The 20,171-nt window shown below is 42.5% G+C and overlaps 1 long non-coding RNA gene across 1 annotated transcript; it reads left to right on the top strand.

Moving 5' to 3' along the window:
- The first annotated feature begins 16,110 nt into the window (after positions 1–16,110).
- Positions 16,111–18,798, top strand: LOC113303854. The gene is made up of 3 exons (XR_003337810.1): positions 16,111–17,467; positions 18,171–18,225; positions 18,753–18,798. It is a non-coding gene; the product is annotated as an uncharacterized LOC113303854 (long non-coding RNA).
- Positions 18,799–20,171: the final 1,373 nt, after the last annotated feature.

Genomic DNA, 20,171 nt, shown 5'->3' with positions numbered 1-20,171 from the left:
AAGAAGAAAATGCCAAATGGAAGTGGATCAACAAATTGGCGTTTCCAATTTGTGGCCCATTTTGATATTAGTAAGCATATAGGTTCCTCTGTAATCTGTAATTTCATCTTCTTGGTCCTTTCGGGAAATGGACATGGTAGAATTTACGTCGTCTTTGACCCTCCCTAAAGTAGAAAGGACCGACCAATAAATGATACATTTGTGCACTTATGTTGGCGGCTATGATATTCTTTTCCTTATGGACCTTAACCGTTAAGGAAAACATCAGATAGTCTTCCTCGTGCTTCAGCTCTTTGCTTAAGCCTTGTTAGTATTATTTCTTCATTTTAACCTAAATTTTTATAGAAACGGATGCGGTAGACATTTCGGAAGGATGTTGGATTAGAAAAATGCAAGAAAGAAAGAGCTAATAACATAGGATAGACTATGTCATTATTGCGTAACCTGTTGTAGGCCCAATGATGTTATCATGAAACCCTATCCGAATTTAAAGAGTTGTTTAGAAGTAACGTGGCATATGGAAAGGAGTATTCTGTTTTACAGGAGTTGACAAACTATCATCACGTATCGATCCGAAAAGAATATCTCGTCCATTTCGCTTTCTATTGTACAGAGTATCATTCTGTCATTAAATTTCCGTCACATCTTCCTTTTCGGCAGGACCTGTGCGCATTTTCTCTCTTTAACAATAAATGTATGACAAAGATTTAAAATGAATCACATTCCTCCAAGTTCACTGGGTGAGAATTGCAGGAGAGAAAAATAGAAGCAGCTAGCAGGAAGTATGGTTTATGATTGGTGGTATGATTGCGCGCACTTTGGGAGGGGAGCAGCGAATTTCTTGTATATACACTTGTGACTTGTTGATGTGTAGCTTGCCGTTTCTTTCCCATTTTATTTTAGGTTTTGGGGACATCTTTAAATTCTTAATTAGTCTTTACTTACTTTTAAACACGAAGGGTTTGGGGGTGTTGGCATCTTGTAGTTCTTGACACATGAGAGGTGCTACTATAAAATGAGTACTGTTAGAGACTTAACCACCAGATTCTTCATTCTCTTGTTGAGATATCTCTATATCGGTAGAAACATGGATGAGTGAGTGGTTTTCTTGTGCACACCATAATAAGAGAACCCACAGTTTTCTAATTTCCGGTACTATAGCAAACACCGCGTGGACCACAGTTCTACATCATGTAGTGGGATTTGAGATCCCATAGTTATATCTCTCTAATCAGGGACTGGAGAGTCTAAAAGTAGCAAGAAATGGGAAATTTGATATTTCCTGGACCCATTTTGATATCGAGAGGTAGGTTGGTTCCTCATAGTTTCATCTTCGTCCTTGGGAAAATGGACATGGTAGAGTTGGTCCAGAGTAGTTGTAGGCATGACTAAGTCGGTCTCTCACACTCCCTAATGTGTGTACATATTTCATCATCGAACACGTGTATATAGGAAGATATGTGGAGAGCATGTAGTCAAAGTCATCAAAACACGATGACACACGCCCATAGCCAAGAAGCCTATCCCGGCAACGTCGGATCTTTGTCCGAACAAATCTAAGGGCAGAAGTTAAAAGATGCACCGAGAACACGATGTACTGCGGAGCACCAAATAACTCCCGAAGAGTTACTTTATCTCATCCCCAAAAGAAGCTAAGATCAACGGTGAAGAGAAAGTTAACTGACATGGACGTGACAGGGGCAGAAGACACTTGTCTGACACGACCAGGCGCCTCAACTACTCGCATTAAACACTCTGAGCAGTATACGTGTCGATCAACCCGTGGAACGAACGAGGATGGCTCTGCGTGATCAAGTAATGAACGAAGACCTCCACGTGATGGACACAAAACACAAGAAGATAAGGTTCCAACGGCCCTCAGAAATGGGTCCCACACTCTAACCATATAAATACCCCCTCTCCACCAAGAGTGAGGGGATCGGAAAAATGAGGGGGAGAAGGAGAGAGAAAGATTGTGAGTGTAAGTTAGTCCTTTACAATATACAGACCTATGTAAACTCCAAAGTCACTCGACTATCCCTGTAACCATCAAGTATATAGTGAAACAACAACCCTGTGGATGTAGGCCTTAGTGCTGATCCATGTAAATCCCAGTCTTATTTACATTTCAGCACTTTATATTCGCCTAATGCTCCTTGAGTTTTATTCTTATACTTCGTTTTCTTTATCTTCCCCTGCGTAAACGCCCCTCGCGATGTTGTTAGATGAGGCTATGATAAACCCGAGGGTTTTGAGGCAAGGAATCAATGCAATCGTATTATCAGTGCGAGACGGTACCTAGAGTGCGAACATTGTTTGTGAACATATAGATGCCTTCGTGATTTACGTGTTCACAATTTGGCGCTAGAAACAGGGACTTCGTCCCGGTAAAATATTTATCTTATCCTGTGATTTCATATTAAATTAGCATATGATTGCTCTACTTCATTAGCTCTGGCAGTATCTGTCGAAGCAATTCAAACTGGTTAAAAGATTTATTGCTTAGATCCATGGATTTACATTTTTTAGATCTCATACGGACTTGTCTTTCCGGTGGGTTTTTGAAAATTTTCAAAAAGATCTACGTGCATTTTCAAAGGGATCCTTTCACGTATCCACATACCTTCAATGAACCCGCATTTTTAAAAGTTCTCTGTGGCCCTCGGGCAGTTTTTTTCCTGTCTTGGAGTAATGAATTTCGTAAACTAACCCGATCCGCACGGACATTTCTGTTTTTCGCTGTTTGAAATTCCCTTGTGCAGAAAGAAAACGACAGCACGATTGAAAAGATGCAGGAAGCAGGAAAATCCAAAGCCTCGTCAAAGAAAGCACCAAGGACAACCCCGGTCATCACCCGGAGCAAGCAGAAAGGAGACAGCCAAAATAACTAGTCAGAAACAGGACACTGCGGAAATCACTTCGCCTATGAACGCTAACTCCGTTGCAGCCGCGGCCCTCAGAGCAGAGGAAGCGAAGTACAGTACGGCAGCGGTAGCCCCAAAGGCTGCGGAAGCCAGCAAAACTCTTTTTACGAATCAATCTCACCAACCAAAAGAAAGGGTGGATGAATCCAGAACACATCAACCCGCGCACCCGCCAACCTTCGGAATGCCACCAACAAACGAACAGAATCAAACTGTGCCAGTGGGCATTCCGCCCGATTTGGAATTGCCAACAATCGAAGCTGAACCTCCACCACCTTTAGTACAAACCATAGAAGAAGGCGGCACCATGGCCGTAGTAGCACGAGAGGGGACTCCCAATCAGGGGTCAAACCAATCACATCGACTGATGGCTGATCTTGAAGAATTGAAGAAGAGCCAGCAGGTTTACGCAGATGCTGTAGTTCTGCTGGCCAGAGAAAACCAAGATTTAAAAGACCGGATTGCCCTAAGCACGAAGACCAGCCAGCAACTTGATGAGGCAAATTCAAAAGCACCAGAACCAAATCGAGACCGAAGAGTCATCGTAGCAGCCAATGGAGACACGGCTAGGGGAAGTAGCGCATCTGACCCAGATTACAATGACGGAGAGTCAGACTATCACGAGCAGAAGAGCGTAGGGCATCACCGCGCGATGGAAGAGCTACGTGATGAAATGATGGCCGAGATCAGGCAATTAAAAAGTAGACAAGGCGGGGGAAGGTTAGAAGAGGTCATGAGAGAGGCTAACTCCACGCCCCTAACTCATCGCCTGGCCAACACCCCTATTCCGCTGAAATGCCCTGTCCCGACGTTCGAATGCTATGACGGATCCAGTGATCCCGCTGCACATATTCGGTATTATAACCGTGTCTTAGCTAGATGGAGTCAGAACGACGCCGTACTCTGTAGATACTTCCCGTCAAGCCTGAAGGGATCGGCATTGTCTTGGTTTGATAATCTGCCGCCAGACTCCATCCACTCCTACGACCAACTCGCAGAAAAGTTCTTAAGAACTTACATGTACAACAAGACTGTTAACACCGGAATGGATAAGCTCTTTTCACTGGAATTGGCTACAAGGAAACCACGAGGGAATACACTAACAGATGGCACAAGATCTGCCAAGCCATAGGAAGTGTGGACCCAGTGGTAAGTATCAACTGCTACAAGTGGGGATTAGACCGAATGAGTCCACTATTTGTTGAGATTCATGGAAGCGTGCCTAAGACAGAGGGAGATCTTCGAATAATTATTGAAAAGCACGCTCGTCTTGAAGAAATCCAGCGTGAAAACCCGAGGGCGTACACGCAGAGGTCTCACCGTACCAATTCAGCAGAACAAACCAATGGGGAAAAGGAATTGTCAGTGGAGCGGCCTCACGAAGACAGGAAGGAACGAAGGGATGAACGACGAACAGGCGACCGAAAATTCGAAGATCAAGTTTACACGAAGCTCAACGCTAGCTATGCTCGGATCCTGCGAGAGATCAAAGGAAGGGAAAACCTGGAGTGGCCATGGTCTAAGGGAAAACAGCCCCCGAGAACCGAGAAGTCTAAAGATTACTGTGAATATCACTGCTTCAACGGACACCAGACCGAAAAATGTAAAAACCTCAAAATAATGATCCAAAAATTAATTGATGCTGGCGAGCTCAAACATTACGTACGAAAGGATGTCGCCGAGGATAGATCCAAACGAACCAAGCCAGTCCAACTTCCAGAAGGGAACCGCACAATCAACACCATCTCGTGTTCTGAAGCCGCAGGGCCCTCACTTACAGCACAGATAGGAAAGAGGTTACGGAAGCAGTTCGAAGACCGCTGCGAATTGTATAAGATCGATGGGATAGAGGTGGACGAGCACGAAGAGTGGATGGACTCACCTATTATCTTCGATGCTGAAGATATCGAAGAAGATATGGAAGACCATAACGACCCCCTGGTCCTCACACTACCAGTGGCTGGATGTAACCTTAAAAAAATCCTCATAGACGGGGGAAGCTCAGTGAACGTTCTATTCTACGACGCATTCAAACGAATGAAGCTCCATGAAGAACATCTAATGACCTCTTATTACACCATCTACGGATTCAATGGAGCACCCACAAAGCCATTGGGAGACATCGTGTTGCAAGTTGACGCTGGACCCATGAAATTAGAAACACGATTCAGCGTGGTGGACGCCCCATCCCCCTACAACGCCATTATTGGACGAAAATGGTTACATAAACTCAAGGGAGTGGCGGAACGTACTACCAATATCTCAGATTCCCAACACCTGAGGGAGTAATGGAAATCAAGGGAGATCGGGTCTCTGCAAGAGAGTGCCAAGCCACTCAGGATCGTATCAACAACGAACAAGAAGAGCAGCGAAAAACCCGAAGAATTAAAAATAAAGAAGCCGCGAAAGAGAAGGCCATAGACCTGTTCCTCAACGAAACTACAGGAAAGGGCTTGACAAAAGATGATAATGTACTAAGCACAGAGACAAGTACTTCAGCAGCCAACGAAGGACAGAAACATACCAAATAGCAATCAAAGAACGTCCCAGTCCTCGGGGACCCGAAGCCGGTGTTCACGCCAGTAGAGCCCGTAAAAAAATCAACATAGGAACGGAAGAAAACCCGAAGATGATCAAAGTAGGGACCATAATGGACGAAAGAAGAGAAGATTCTCTAACCAAATTACTTAAAGAATACGCGGATGTATTCGCCTGGAAGCTAGGAGATATGCCGGGGATTGACCCGAAAGTAATCCAACACGCTACGCATCAACCAGGCACACCCCCTTCAGGCAGAAAATTAGAAAAGTTGCACCAGAGTATCATAAGGCAGTGGAAAAAGAACTTCGGAAACTACTAGACGCAGGATTTATCAAGGAAGTCAAGTACCCTACATGGATCTCTAACATGGTCGTCGTTCCTAAGAAAAATGGAGGGGTTAGAATATGCATCGATTTTACTAACCTCAACAAGGCATGTCCAAAGGACAGCTATCCCCTGCCAAGCATAGATCAGCTGGTAGAAGCAGTAGAAGGATATGAAGAACTGTCATTCATGGATGGACATTCTGGCTACAACCAAGTAGCCCTGGCAGAAGAAGATCATCACACACACGTTTCTACACCCCACATGGCCTTTATTGCTACACTAGAATGCCCTTCGGACTTCGAAACGCAGGGGCAACATACCAAAGAATGGTCGATGCTATCTTCAGGCCATGGATTGGTAGTACCTTAGAAGTCTACGTTGACGATATGCTCGTCAAAAGTAAGCTGCGCAAAGATCACCACCAGGATCTGAGAGATATCTTCGAAGCAATGAGAAAACATCACATGAAAGTGAATCCAGAGAAATGTACTTTCGGCGTCACCTCGGGGAAATTCCTCGGGTATCTGGTAACAAAAAGGGGCATTGAGGTAGACCCAGTGAAGATTCAGGCCATAGTAGAAATGCCATCCCCGAAGAATTTAAAAGAAGTGCAGAAACTCAATGGGTCCATAGCAGCCTTGGGCAATTTATTGCCCGATCCTCGGACAAATGCAAACATTTCTTCAATATTCTCAAAAAAGGGAGCAAGTTTGAATGGACCGCAGAATGCGAAGAAGCCTTCCAAAAAATCAAAGAACACCTAGCTTCAATTCCGATCCTGCAGAAGCCGGATCCTGATGAGGTTTTGGCATTATACATAGCAGCAACAGAAGACGCAGTCAGCGCAGTGTTGGTCAAAACCAATACGAAGATAGAACAGCCTATCTACTCAGTAGTAAGACCCTCAATTCTGCGGAAAGGAACTACACAAAGATCGAACAGCTTATCCTAGCATTGGTATGGCTACTCAAAAGCTGAGAACCTACTTCCTAACTCACTTCGTCCGGGTCCCATGCAAAGCACCACTGGAAGCAGTCCTCAAAAGCGCGGGAAAAGTGGGCAGAATAGCCAAGTGGAACACCCACCTGGACCAATTCAACATCATTCATGAAATTCAACATTCTTGAAAATCCCAAGTTTTGGCGGATTTCTTAGCAGACCTCCCCCTGGACAATGACGAAGATATTAAAGGAATACCAGAAGACGAGGAAGAAAGAAAGGATCCAATGGATATCCTCGAACCCGCGAGTCAAAGAAAATGGGAAGTCTTCGTCGACGGTTCCAAAAATAAGGAAGGAGCAGGAATAGGCATTGTCATCACCACCCCAACCGGAGAAAGGATTGTAAAGGCACTCAGGTTAGAATTCAAAGAGCATATCAACAACATCGTCGAATACGAGGCAGTCGTACATGCCCTCCGTGTAATAATAGAAATGGGGGTAACCGATGTAAGACTGACAAGTGATTCGCAGCTTGTCATACGGCAAATAGGGCTCGAGTAAAATGTGTACGATGACACCCTCTCAGCTTACATGGACTTGGTCCAAACATTGGCATCACAAATTCCGAACATCAAGTTCCGGCACTTATGCAGAAGGGATCTCAGGAACGCGGATGCCCTAGCATATATATCATCCATGCTGAAGGATAAAAGCGTCGAAGCTATTAAAATAACAAGGGTATACGAGCCTTCGATTGTATCTCAATTCTCTTTCGCTACCAATCATGATACAGTGGAAGAAAATATCGAAGACCAGGTAGGAGAAAACATCCATAACGATTTTGACGAAGAAGATATCCTGTCAAGAGCAAATCAAGACGAAGACTTCAGCAACGAAGATGATTGGAGAATGGTGATCCATACGTTTCTTGAAAAGGGAAGCTTACCCGCGGATCATAAATAAGCTAGGAAAATACTCTCCAAAGTAGAAAGATATGATCTCCGGGATTGGGTCCTGTACAAGAAATCCTTCCTCGGACCGTTACTACGTTGCTTATCCCGGAAAGAGGGGCATGAAATTCTAAACGACATCCATTATGGTGACGCATGGAATCATAGCGGCATGAGATCACTAGCCGACAAAGCAAAAACGCAAGGATATTACTGGCCCACAATGATACAGGATGCCGCAAGGATGTCCCGACGGTGTGAAGAATGTCAGCGCTTCTCCACAAAGATACACGCGCCGGCAACAATGTTAAATTATGTAGATAGCTCGTGGTCATTTGCAAAATGGGGAATAGATATCGTCGGGCCTTTCGTCGAAGGGTCAGGGAAAAGACGATTTTTGATAGTAGCCACGGACTACTTCAGTAAATGGGTGGAAGCTAAATCCTTAGCCAGGATCAGAGACGTGGATGTGTTTACTTTCATATTCCATAACATCATTTGCAGGTTCGGCATACCAGCAGAAATCGTGTCCGATAATGGTAAGCAATTACAGGGGAAAAACATAGACATGCTCTTCGATACTTTCAAAATAAGGAAGAACAAATACACCCCCATATACCCTCAAATAAATGGACAGGCGGAAGCCACTAACAAGACCCTCGCCCTTATCCTCAAAAAACAATTAGACGAACATAAGGGGCGATGGTGTGAACAGTTGCATAATGTGTTATGGGCATACAGAACAACAAGAAGATCTGCCACTGGGGAATCCCCGTTTCTCCTCACTTATGGAGCTGAAGCAGTCATCCCAACAGAGATCCTCATGCCAACAACAAATACCGAAGCATGGGAGAAAAATCTCACAACAGACATGATGTTAGAGAGATTGGACGATCTAGAAGGAAGAAGGGAAGCAGCATTGCAGAAGATGGAAAATTATCAACGAAGACTAGCAAGGGAGTACAACAAAAAGGTAAATCTTCGAAATTTTGTAGAGGGGCAGTATGTGTTGAGAAAAATCCCACAGTATCAACGAGAAAAGAGATGGGGAAAGTTAGCACCTACGTGGGGAGGACCTTTTATAATACACGACATTGTGGGGAACGGTTCCTACTACCTTCGCAATCTGAAAGGCGAGGTCCTACGGCATCCTTGGAATGCTAAGTGGCTTAAACCATATTACCCATATGAGCAAAGAAGCTTTGCATCTGCGTGAAGAAGACCAGAAGAAGAAGGCAGCGTGACCGCTCTACATGTTTCTATCTCTGGACGAGGAATTGCAGGCCTCAACCTATCAATCAAACAAGCTTTCTAAAATTCAAGTAAACAAAACCTATCAACAATATTGGGGAAAGTAGTTAATCTACAATCTCTCAGGTCTCCCCCATCAGTGTCCATAAGTGTAAGTCCAAGGGGAAGGAACCCAGCAGAAAGAGATACCCAACCAATCTTAAGGCAACGGGTCGACGGAATGGGTGTATGTAAATATTTTAACCCCATATCCTAGAACGTTTCCTCGGCCCCCACCGCCCTTCGGTATCGCACCCAAACACTTAAAAAACTCTTCTTTTGTTTTTAGTGTCCTTCCTCACAATGCTTAAAATAAACAACAAACTGATATTGCAGGTATAGCAAAAAAATGATCCATTTCATAAAGGTTGGTTACAAAAAGCGGCAAGGTCAATACAAGGAATACACATCAAAAATATTCTTTTTACAAAATACTAGCAAAATCTAACGGAAGGATAATGATGCCGCGGTCTCTATTTAGATGATGTCGCCCCATCAGCAGGGTTGTTCCAAAGAGTTGAAGGGACGCTCCCACCAGATGAGGGTCCCGAGGAGCCATGCAAGGAGGCAGGTACTGGACGACGTGGATAGCTCTTCACGAGGCCATGCTCGGTCTTAAGGCCAAGCTCGATCTTCTCCAGCATCGTGTTTGTCTCCTCAGCCAATTGACACCGAGCCTTATGCATAATAACTGTCGTCCGCTGGTGGGATTGGGATAACAACGAAGATAGACGATTCACTTCTTTATAAGCAACACCAACGGCCTCCTCGCGGGATGCCGCCAAACTCTTAAAATGATTAGTCTGTTCTTCCTGCTGCGCTAAGGAAGATTGAGCCTTTTCAAATTTTTCATTTGCAACGCGGAGTTGTCCCTCGATCTCTGAAAAAGACAACACCAGGGAGTTAGCACAGAAAAGACACAATCACACTCGATGAAATAGGGTTATACCTTCGACACAAGCCGAAGCCTCTTCATACTCATTAACAACCGCATCTCGCGCTTCATCAAGATGGTCATATTCCGCGGATAATTTCTTATAATCTAGTTGAAGGTTGGTGAGAGTAAATTGACTAGCATCTAATTCTACCTGCTTCATCGAATCCATGTGACGAAGGTGGTTGACTTCGTTGTTTATCTCTGATACCCCTTTGCTAAGTCTGTACATACATACTTCGAGATTTCTCTCAGACTCAGCCTGGCGGGCTATTTCAGCGCGAGACGCATCAAGGGCTTTTCTTATAGCCCCAACTTCGGCTTTGGCATCGTCTCTTTCTCTTGTAAGACACATCATGCTCTCCTTAACTCCCGGAAAAGGAAAGGGAGCGAGCCTTTCGTAATTCCTCTTCCAGAAGATGTATCCTAGACTCCAACAATGAAGTGCGCTCACGGGATTCCCGCAGATTCTCACGTGTCCACAGCAGCGTACCATTGAACAAAGTACGGTCATGGTTATACAGATTCTGCATATCAACCATTTGAACATGCCTTGCGCGCCATCCCTCAGCCCGAGCGTCCCACTTTTTGGCTTCGCTCTTAATTTTCTCGACCAGCTCTTTGATACGAGATTTTTGCCGTGCCCTTTCGTTTCGAAGTCATATCAGCTCGGGGACGCCACCCACTGGAGATAGGGTGGGAGACTCAGACAGAACAACTAAGTAGTATAGAGTAATTACGACGAACTGCGAGGGTAAAGGGGAAAAAGAACCAAACCTTTGAAAGATGAAACTTGGCCGCGAGTTTGCTCTAACTCAGCGCGAACGGCAGCAAGCTCTGAACGAAGACCATCCTCCGCTTCACCCAGCCTTTCTTGCTCTTTAAGGCTTTTCTTCAGTTCTTCTATTTCCACCTCAGCCGCAGATAATTCCTTTTCCCTGTGACGAAGCTTAGCCTCCAGCTTCAAAGATTTCGCTTTAAAGAATTGATACAACACATGGTTACAATGCTCACTCCTCATCATCTACACATCAAAACGGCAAACATTATTACACCGAAGGATTCAATCATCACGAAGAGATATGTACGAAGTCCTACCTCCAAGACACGCTACTGAGGAAAACCATATTGGTACCCATCGGCTATGGCCATCATATCCGCGACAGAAGTAGGAGGCTCCGGTACGAGGGTAGCTTCGGGAACACTCAAGCTTTTCCCCCACATCTCAGATACCCGCTCCTTGGAAGATAGTTCCATCATCCAACGGGTATAAGCATCGGAATCCTTTTCACCAGCAACCACCGGGGCAGGATGAGGGACAAACAACAGACCCTTTTTCTTGAGCCAATCCATTATGGCGTCCTCACCCTCAAACGTCAGCGAATGAGGGAAATCCTCGGAAGGCGAGTCAACCACGGACTTCCCCTTTGCTGATATTGCCCCATCAGCACAAGTTTCGGCATCAACATGCGCATCATGATCATCCGCGCCCCCATCCTGAACAGTAGCGTCTTCTTTACCAGAACCCCCGAGCACATCCCAATCATCATTGGGGGAAAGCAGAGAGAAGTCTTCAGGAAAATCGAGAGCATCGTCAAAGAGTTCCCTTGCGGAATAAATCCTGTCAAAAGAGAACTCTTGAGAAATGGTGGGGAGAGTTTCCGCAGTATCACCAGCAGGAACATACATATCAGCGATAACACTGCCATCAGCTACCGCAGCATTATTTCTCCCCTCATCACCATCACAACCCACACCAAGAGGGTAAGTATCAGTGTGTTCTTCCCCATCAGAAATCTCCTCATCCTCGTCAAACTCTTCGTTTACCGGACTGGTAACTTCTTCATGAACCTCAGCCTCGCCCGTCACAACGGTAGAAGACTGCTTCGTCCCAATCTTTTTCTTCTTCGACACCTGCAAACCAACACGTTCCACAAAAAGAGTTATTCAAACAATTTGATTTTTAAAAAAAAAAGAGGAGAGGGGCGGCCATAATCTGCAATAACCATACCTTGGCAGTAGTGGCACTCTTCGGTGGAAGCATAGCACCAGAACCTTCCTCCTCGTCTCCTTCAACGACGTCGAGGGCATAAGGAAAGTTCATGCCTTCGAAATTTAAACGTCAGGGACAGAAATCTCCATAACGAGCAGGAGGAGATTCACGTGGCCTGCTACTCTCAGAAGGACGCCAACCGCGCGAACCGGGAATCCAATCGTACGCCCAAGGACCAACAATTTCAATAACAGTAGTGTGCCACTCATAATCATGGTCACGCTTGATCCTCTCACGTGCCGGAAAAAGTTTCCGCTGACTAGACCCCTCGGTGCCTGGAACATACTTCAGTTTAGCATCGCTCACCTCACTTAACAGACGAATTTCGCCCCGAGGAGCAGCGAGATTCCGAAGGCTAACACTCCACGGTTTACGGTTCCTACTATTGACGTAATCACCAAAGGATTTGTTGAAGTTTTCAGGAGTATACCATTCCCTCTCCGCGGGATTTGGAATGTAACACATCATCGTCGTCTCCCCTTACTCCGCAGATAACACTCCCTCAGTGCACGGAGATAATTCCCCGATAATTGCGACACAGAACGACTGTGAGTATTGGTGGAAGAGCCTTCACGACCAACAAGCAGATCGTAATAAAAGGAGTCACCAGACTTGTACAACGGCAGCATAAGACCCGCCTCGAAGGCTCCAACCGTAGTCAACAGGTGAAACTCATCAAACTGATACTTCGAGATGAGCTCATAAGTAATATCATCCTCAGGGGCATAGAAACGAACCTCGAAGGCTTGAAGATCATGCTTTTCCTTGAAAACTTAAAGGTCAATATGCTTGAACGTAACTTTCTTCTTGCTGACCGAAACGTTGCGTATCACCGGGGCAGCCTCATCCTCTTCCGCGGGATCGGACGAACCAACAAAAGCCTCGGAAGCTCTTCTTTTCAAAGAAGGATTCTTAGAAGATTCAGCTCTCGGGACACCACCTTTGGTGTTCTTCCCTTTGAAAGAAAGTACTTGAGGCAGCGGCAGAGGGTGCTGCACGGTCACTACAGAACGCAGAGGAGGAACATCAAAGGCGACACCACGAGGAGGTGTCTACGTGCACCTAACGTCATCACGAGGACGATAAACCGCACGATCGGCAGCGTTTCGAGACCCGGAATGATTTTTGAGGGACCCTCTTTCCTAGGAGGAGAGGCCTTCGCCCCAGAAGAAGAAACTCTAATACCACGGGGATCCATTTGAGACTCTCTGCGCGGAGGGGATCTCGGTAGACTAGAACCCGGAGTTTGATAAGGAAGCCGCGGACGGTCAGACATGGCTGTGAAGAGGTACAACATAAACAAGTTAGAAACAAACACAAGGACATCACCAAAGATCAAAAAACCACAAAATTAGCAGTCCATCTCAACATAGCACAGAAACCCTAAAACAAGCATACATGATTGAAATTCCCCAAAACCCTAAAACCCTAAACTCAAAAGTCCAATCAATACAAGTAAAACAATGGCCCCTCGATTTGAGACGAAGAACAGGGGCAAACTAGCATACAAGCATTAAAATAGGTTCTTCATCACAAACAAGGGACGACAACAACAGAAATGGGAGGCTACGATACGATCAACAACAGAAAATTTACAATCAACACAGCTTAAAACAACAGGAACAAAGAAAAGAAACTAAGTTAGTCCCGAAGAGTTACTTTATCTCATCCCCAAAAGAAGCTAAGATCAATGGTGAAGAGAAAGTTAACTGACATGGACGTGACAGGGGCAGAAGACACTTGTCTGACACGAGCAGGCGCCTCAACTACTCGCATTAAACACTCTGAGCAGTATACGTGTCGATCAACCCGTGGAACGAACGAGGATGGCTCTGCGTGATCAAGTAATGAACGAAGACCTCCACGTGATGGACACAAAACACAAGAAGATAAGGTTCCAACGGCCCTCAGAAATGGGTCCCACACTCTAACCCTATAAATACCCCCTCTCCACCAAGAGTGAGGGGATCGGAAAAATGAGGGGGAAAAGGAGAGAGAAAGATTGTGAGTGTAAGTTAGTCCTTTACAATATACAGACCTATGTAAACTCCAAAGTCACTCGATTATCCCTGTAACCATCAAGTATATAGTGAAACAACAACCCCGTGGATGTAGGCCTTAGTGATGAACCACGTAAATCCCAGTCTTATTTATATTTCAGCACTTTATATTCGCCTAACGCTCCTTGAGTTTTACTTTTATACTTCGTTTTCTTTATCTTCCCCTGCGTAAACGCCCCTCGCGATGTTGTTAGATGAGGCTATGATAAACCCGAGGGTTTTGAGCCAAGGAATCAATGCAATCGTATTATCAGTGCGAGACGGTACCTAGAGTGCGGAAACATTGTTTGTGAACATATAGATGCCTTCGTGATTTACGTGTTCACACCTAAAGTAGAAATTAAGGACCGACCATTCGTGCACTTATTTGGCGGCTATGATTTCGTTTTCCATCCGGCTTCAGCGCTCTTAAAGTCTTGTGAGGTAAAATATTACTACACATTTCAGATACAAGTAATATCATCGAGAGAGGATACATTCACATTTTTATTTTTATAGTTTGGAAGCCGTTCATTTTTATATAACACCCTAATAGGGGTAACTGATTTGAAGCTAATATTGTAGAGATATATTTCTTTTTAAAAAGTTTTTTATACCCAAGTAACCCAACAAAAATGTGTACATTTTGAGACTATAAGGCATATTCCTATTCACATGCCAAAAAAAAAATTATCTGGCATACCAGGTGGCATGGCAAACCAATTGTGCCACTACGGGAAAACCAATAAGCAATAGACTTTCTAGTGAACGATATTATGAATAACGCTGGCGATATTGTGATTATCGCTGGCGTTATACATTAAACCGAGCGATATAAATAGTATCGCTGGCGATATTAATATTATCGACCACTGGATATTTTGTAACAACTATTTCCCTCCTACTGGTTCCTATATATACGCACTCGTATTTCTCCAAGGTACTCACACCTACTTCAACCTATATTTCACCAATTTCTCTATCTCTATTCTCATTTTAAATTTCATAATCATCAGTGGCGAGATCCAATGAAGAGAGGAATGTTATTATGAATCGGTTTAGAGTACAACAAGAAATGCATCGAAGGAGGTTGCAAGAACTTGACGATGAGGAAGCTGAAGATAATAAACTCATCGACATTTTGATGCTAGTACATACGAGCCAAATATCTAGAGTTCCAGATCCACAAGAAGTATTCTAAAGAAGGTATACGTATCGAGGGAGTGAATTTTACCATCAGGAGCTAATTGTAAAGATCCTCGAGCTCGTCAACGCTATTAGACTAGTCAAGTGACGAATTAGCCGATAATAACTCGATTAATTTAACACGAAGGTTAATTAATAGAATTTAATTTAACTACAATTTAGATCGAAACTAGTGTCATATCTATAGATCTCTAAAAGTTATACGAAATGGACTGCGCGCACATGTCATTCGGATACCGGATGAAGATAATTTATCAATTTGTTTTCGGAGGTTAAAATTAGGCCTGTCAATGGAAGAATATCCGTCGGATATTTAGAAATCCGATATCCGACATGTTAAGCACTACCGGATATTCGATATCCGATAATATCCTATAGGATATCAAAATCAGATATCGATTCCGATAGGCTAAGCTGTCGGATGTCCGATAAATATCCGATAGTATCCGGTTATAACAAAAAAGCTTAAAAACCCTTGTAAAATATTTTCATAATTGACACTTATGGGATATTTATCCGACAATATCCGATAATATCCGATACTAGACTCGAAATTAGGATAAATTACAAATAAGTTCCTATACTATCGGATATCGGATATTAACATTTCGGATGGGGTCTAATCCGTTTCCGATATGTTAAGGAAGAAATATCGGATAAAATATCCGATCTGATATCCGATATCCGATAAAACGGATAAAATCCTATAGGATCTCGAATACTCGGAAACGGATACCGGATATCGGACAAATATTGACAGGCCTAGTTAAAATAGTAATTTTGGGATTTTATCCTTGGGGAAGCACGTGTCGGAGCGAGTGGGTGTCTCATCATCTTCGTCGGCCATATCTACAGATCGCGAAGATAACTCACGTTCCTCTTTCTTTTCTTTTCATTCTTCTTCTTCTTCTTCTTCTTCTTCTTCTTCTTTCTTTCTTATTTTCTTCCTTCTTCTTCTTCTTCTGTTCTTCTCCTCTGCGAATTCGAGAGATCAAATGAGTTATTTCTGAACAGTGGAAGGTGGAACATATCATGGGTTAGCGGTTAGTGATGTTGTTGTTTTCCGTTGATGATCCAGACTCGAAGGAGGAAGTGAAATGGAAGTTAGGGTTTCTGAGGTTGAAGTTCTTGAAGAATTGAAGATGATATGGTACTGTTGAGGGATAAGTAACAATTGGGTTGTGGTTTAGAGCCTTGAAATTGTTTCAGTGACGAATCAGTGGAGAATCATTGTGGATATTTTTATTAGGGTTTCATTAGAGTCGCAGAAGTGAATTCGAAGATGAAATTGATACTCTAGAAGTTCAATTGAAGTTGGGTTCTGTCTGTTGAATGCAAATAAGAAGATTTAATATCTAATTTTCGATTCATAGAGAAAAATTGAAGAATTAGAGTTCATGTGTTCTTCCTCAATTTGAATTAGGGTTTAACTGCGAGTTGGTGGTGTTGATTCAAAGATTGATTCAAGTTCAGAGAAGCTTTGAGGTATCTGTTTTCTTAATATCTAACTAAAACTATTGATTTCAGTTAATAAGTTTACGATTTTGTGGATGATGATGAATATATAATGAAACTGAAGTTTATAGTTTGAGATGATTGTTCAATTGAGACAAAGGAAGGAAGAATTCGACCTAAGTTGCCTTAGCAGCACTGATTTGAGGTAATTGCTCTTATCAGTAAAATCAATTCAATTCCAATATTGGGTTTATAAGTCTTTCCATGAACTGTGAATGAGGTTTGCTGTGATATGTATTTGTTTATGGATGTGATAAAGTTTAGGTTGTGTTGGTTGTAAGAAGTTGATATGTGTTAGAGTTAATGTAGGGGTTGAGCTTTATGAATTGAAATGGTTATGAAATAGATGTGTGGTTGAACTGAGTTAACTGTGGTGGTGTTAGTGGTTGTTGATACAGTAGTCAGAAAATGGGTTTGGTGTTGAGAGGTTGTTGATGAAATGGGATGAAGATAAGAGTATGTTATGGGTAGCTTATGTTGCTGGTAAGCTGTTAGTGTAGAAGAAAGTTGCAGTTTGTGATTAAAAATGGAAGTTGCAGATTAGGTGATGGTGTTGATGTTACAGAGGATGAGTTGTGTGAACTCAGAAAGAATGGGTTTTGTTGTTGAGGTTGTAATTGAGAAGTTCTAGAGTTTCAGTTGCAATTCAGTGGAGTTGGTGGTTATAGACCTGGTGTCGTTGTGCCTAAGTGAATTAGTTTTATAGCAGGATGTAGAAAGAATGTGGAGCAGCTACTGCATTTGCAGGTAAGCTAAGCTTACAATTGTAATTAAATTATAAAGTTTAACTTGAATTTTATGTGTTATTGTTGAATTGAACTTTAGACTCATGTTAAAATGAATAGATTCAGGTTGGTTAAGATTATGAAGTTGTATTTGAGTTTTTCGCCCATGCAATGGCCTGCTAGTCATCCCAGTCAGCCTTAATGTATCTGACTGAGTTAGCTAAGTTGACCAGGCCTTAACTCAGTGGGCCTTGACCAGTTTACCGAGTTTGACCATTGACTAGGACTTAACCTTGACTGGACGTTTCCTGTTAGTTGAACCCTTTGACCATCAGTGACCGTTAACTAACCCAGTTGGCCCAGGCTTTGGGTATTGGGCTTGTTGAGTAGATTTGGGCTTAGGACTAGTATTACTAGTTTGATGAGTTGGACCTTTATGGTCTGAATTAGCCTTTGACTTCCTCTACGAGTTGTAGATATTCATAAGACTTAGCTAATGGACTGTAGAACTAACCTAAATGACTGAGTAAGCCTTAGCTATGCTAGAGATAGATAATAAAAAAAGTGTGAAGTCATAAATGGGTTAGAACCATTAGATAGTTCACTTAGTTTATAACTAGAGAATTATATGAGATTATTTTATGAGCCTTGTGTGAGCCTTTTGGCTAAACTCTTAGAGTGCTTGTATGATTAACAATTAGTTTATTAACAACGATCGATTTAAGGGACGAACCAGTAGATCGCGGATCTCGAGGAAGGCGTGGCTTGTCATCAAAAGAGGTGGGAATACTTTTAACTCTTTTTTAAACCATTGTTGTTTCTTTTACAAAAGTTTATGTTTAACAAACTCATGCATTGTCAGTTTGTGCATTTCATGCTTTGTTTAGTTTGTATTATGATTGTTCTGTTGATTCTTTGAATCTTTTCTTGAATTGGAAAGGACCTGTAATGTTTTGTTGTCAATATGAATTGTTATGGGAAATGAGAATTTCCACGTGTGGTATGTAGGATACGCTCCTTCATTTATATCTACATGAATTTAGCTTTTATGCTTATTAGGTATGGAACAACCCGGCATCAGTATAGTTATGTAGGCGTGGAAAAACTCGGCATCACTAATATATATTGTTTGAAGAAGGAATTTGTCCATATACATTGTTTGTGCATTTCCAGTGACTTCGTCACTTTGATGTTTGGGAAAACATGAGTTGTTTTCCAGATCTTTCTCATGATTTTTTTAAAATTAAATGCTTTTCCTGCTGGGCACCCCTTTTAGGGATGATGTGCTCACCCATTCCCACTTCTAGTTTCAGAGACAGATCAGAGTTGCGCAGCGAAAGCTTCGAGGAGTTGACTCCGTTAATTAGTTAACTTGTTCTATGTTTATTATGTTGTTTATTATATTTGCAATCCAAATGACTATTGTATATGTATCATTTGAGAGGAGTTCTTGTATATATAATTCTGAGCGGGGCTAGTTTTGGGTTAAGTTTTGTAGCAGATTTCTTAACTAAATGTTTAAGAAATGATTTAGATTCTTAGTGCCTCTTTATTTAGTTAATCTCTTGGATTAGACAGCTGCTAGCTTAGGGGGCGCTACACTGATGCACGATTATTTTTTTCCCTATTGTGTGTACTCTGATCAAAATTTTCAAGGTCGATTCCGTATGCCTCGTCCTCTGGTGATAAAGATTATTGAAGAGCTTTGTCGAGTAGAGCCTCAATTTAATTATCAGTTTGATGTACTCAATATCAAAGGTCATAGTCATGAACAAAAAGGTACTTCGGCTTTAAGCAAGGTTTTTAAAATATGATATTTTGTTTTCGCTTCAAACCGTATGGTCAACTCGTTTCTCCCCCGAATCAACAGTTTGACTTTTTAGATGCGATTTTTGACTGTTTGACCAAGTCAAACAAAGTTGCTTCCACTGAAAACAGAAAGTTAATGAAGAAAATTTTTATAGGAAAATTGAGATTCGATCCTGGAAGCTCTTCCTTATTAATTGGACTCTCTACCATTGTACCAACTCGATTATTGATGCTAATCAATCAACATATTTTATATCCATATTAACATAAAACTATTTTATGTAGTCTAATTATATTTATAAACATAAATATAGCGATTTAACAATCGACCATGAATCTTCGATTCACGATTCATTATACGATTCGATTCACAAAAATTGAAAAGCGATTCACGTTTCGATTTACGATTTCACAACCTTAGCTTTAAGGATTCTAGTTTATGGCACTCCAGCAGATGCGAACGATGATTACCTTTGTATGGGTAAAACAACTTTATTCACTTAACTTTCATTGTTTTGTGAAGTAATGATTAATCATTTTGGTCCAACATATTTACGAAAACCAACCGAGGAAGATGTTAGAGAAATATTGAGAGAGAATGAGGAAAGGGGATTCCCAGGAATGCTAGGTAGTCTCGATTGTATGCATTGGGTATGGAAAGGATGCATGTTTATTGGGTCGGTCAATATTAGGGTCATTATCCAAAACCAACAGTTATCCTTGAAGCTGTTGCTTCTTATGATTGTTGCATATGGCACGCTTTGTTTGGCCTTCCGGGTTCACAAAATGATATCAATGTTTTGTACTATTATCTTGAGGATGGTATCTACCCAAATCGTGGGTTGAGTCCTCGTGAAATGCACAAAACTATGCTCACTTGCATAATTCTTCATAACATGGTAATTCAGGAAACCCAT

Source organism: Papaver somniferum, chromosome 8 (assembly GCF_003573695.1).
Source record: "Papaver somniferum cultivar HN1 chromosome 8, ASM357369v1, whole genome shotgun sequence".
Lineage (NCBI taxonomy): Eukaryota > Viridiplantae > Streptophyta > Magnoliopsida > Ranunculales > Papaveraceae > Papaver > Papaver somniferum.
The sequence above is the reverse complement of the archived record's forward strand: the minus strand, read 5'-3'. Positions and strand labels throughout refer to the sequence as shown.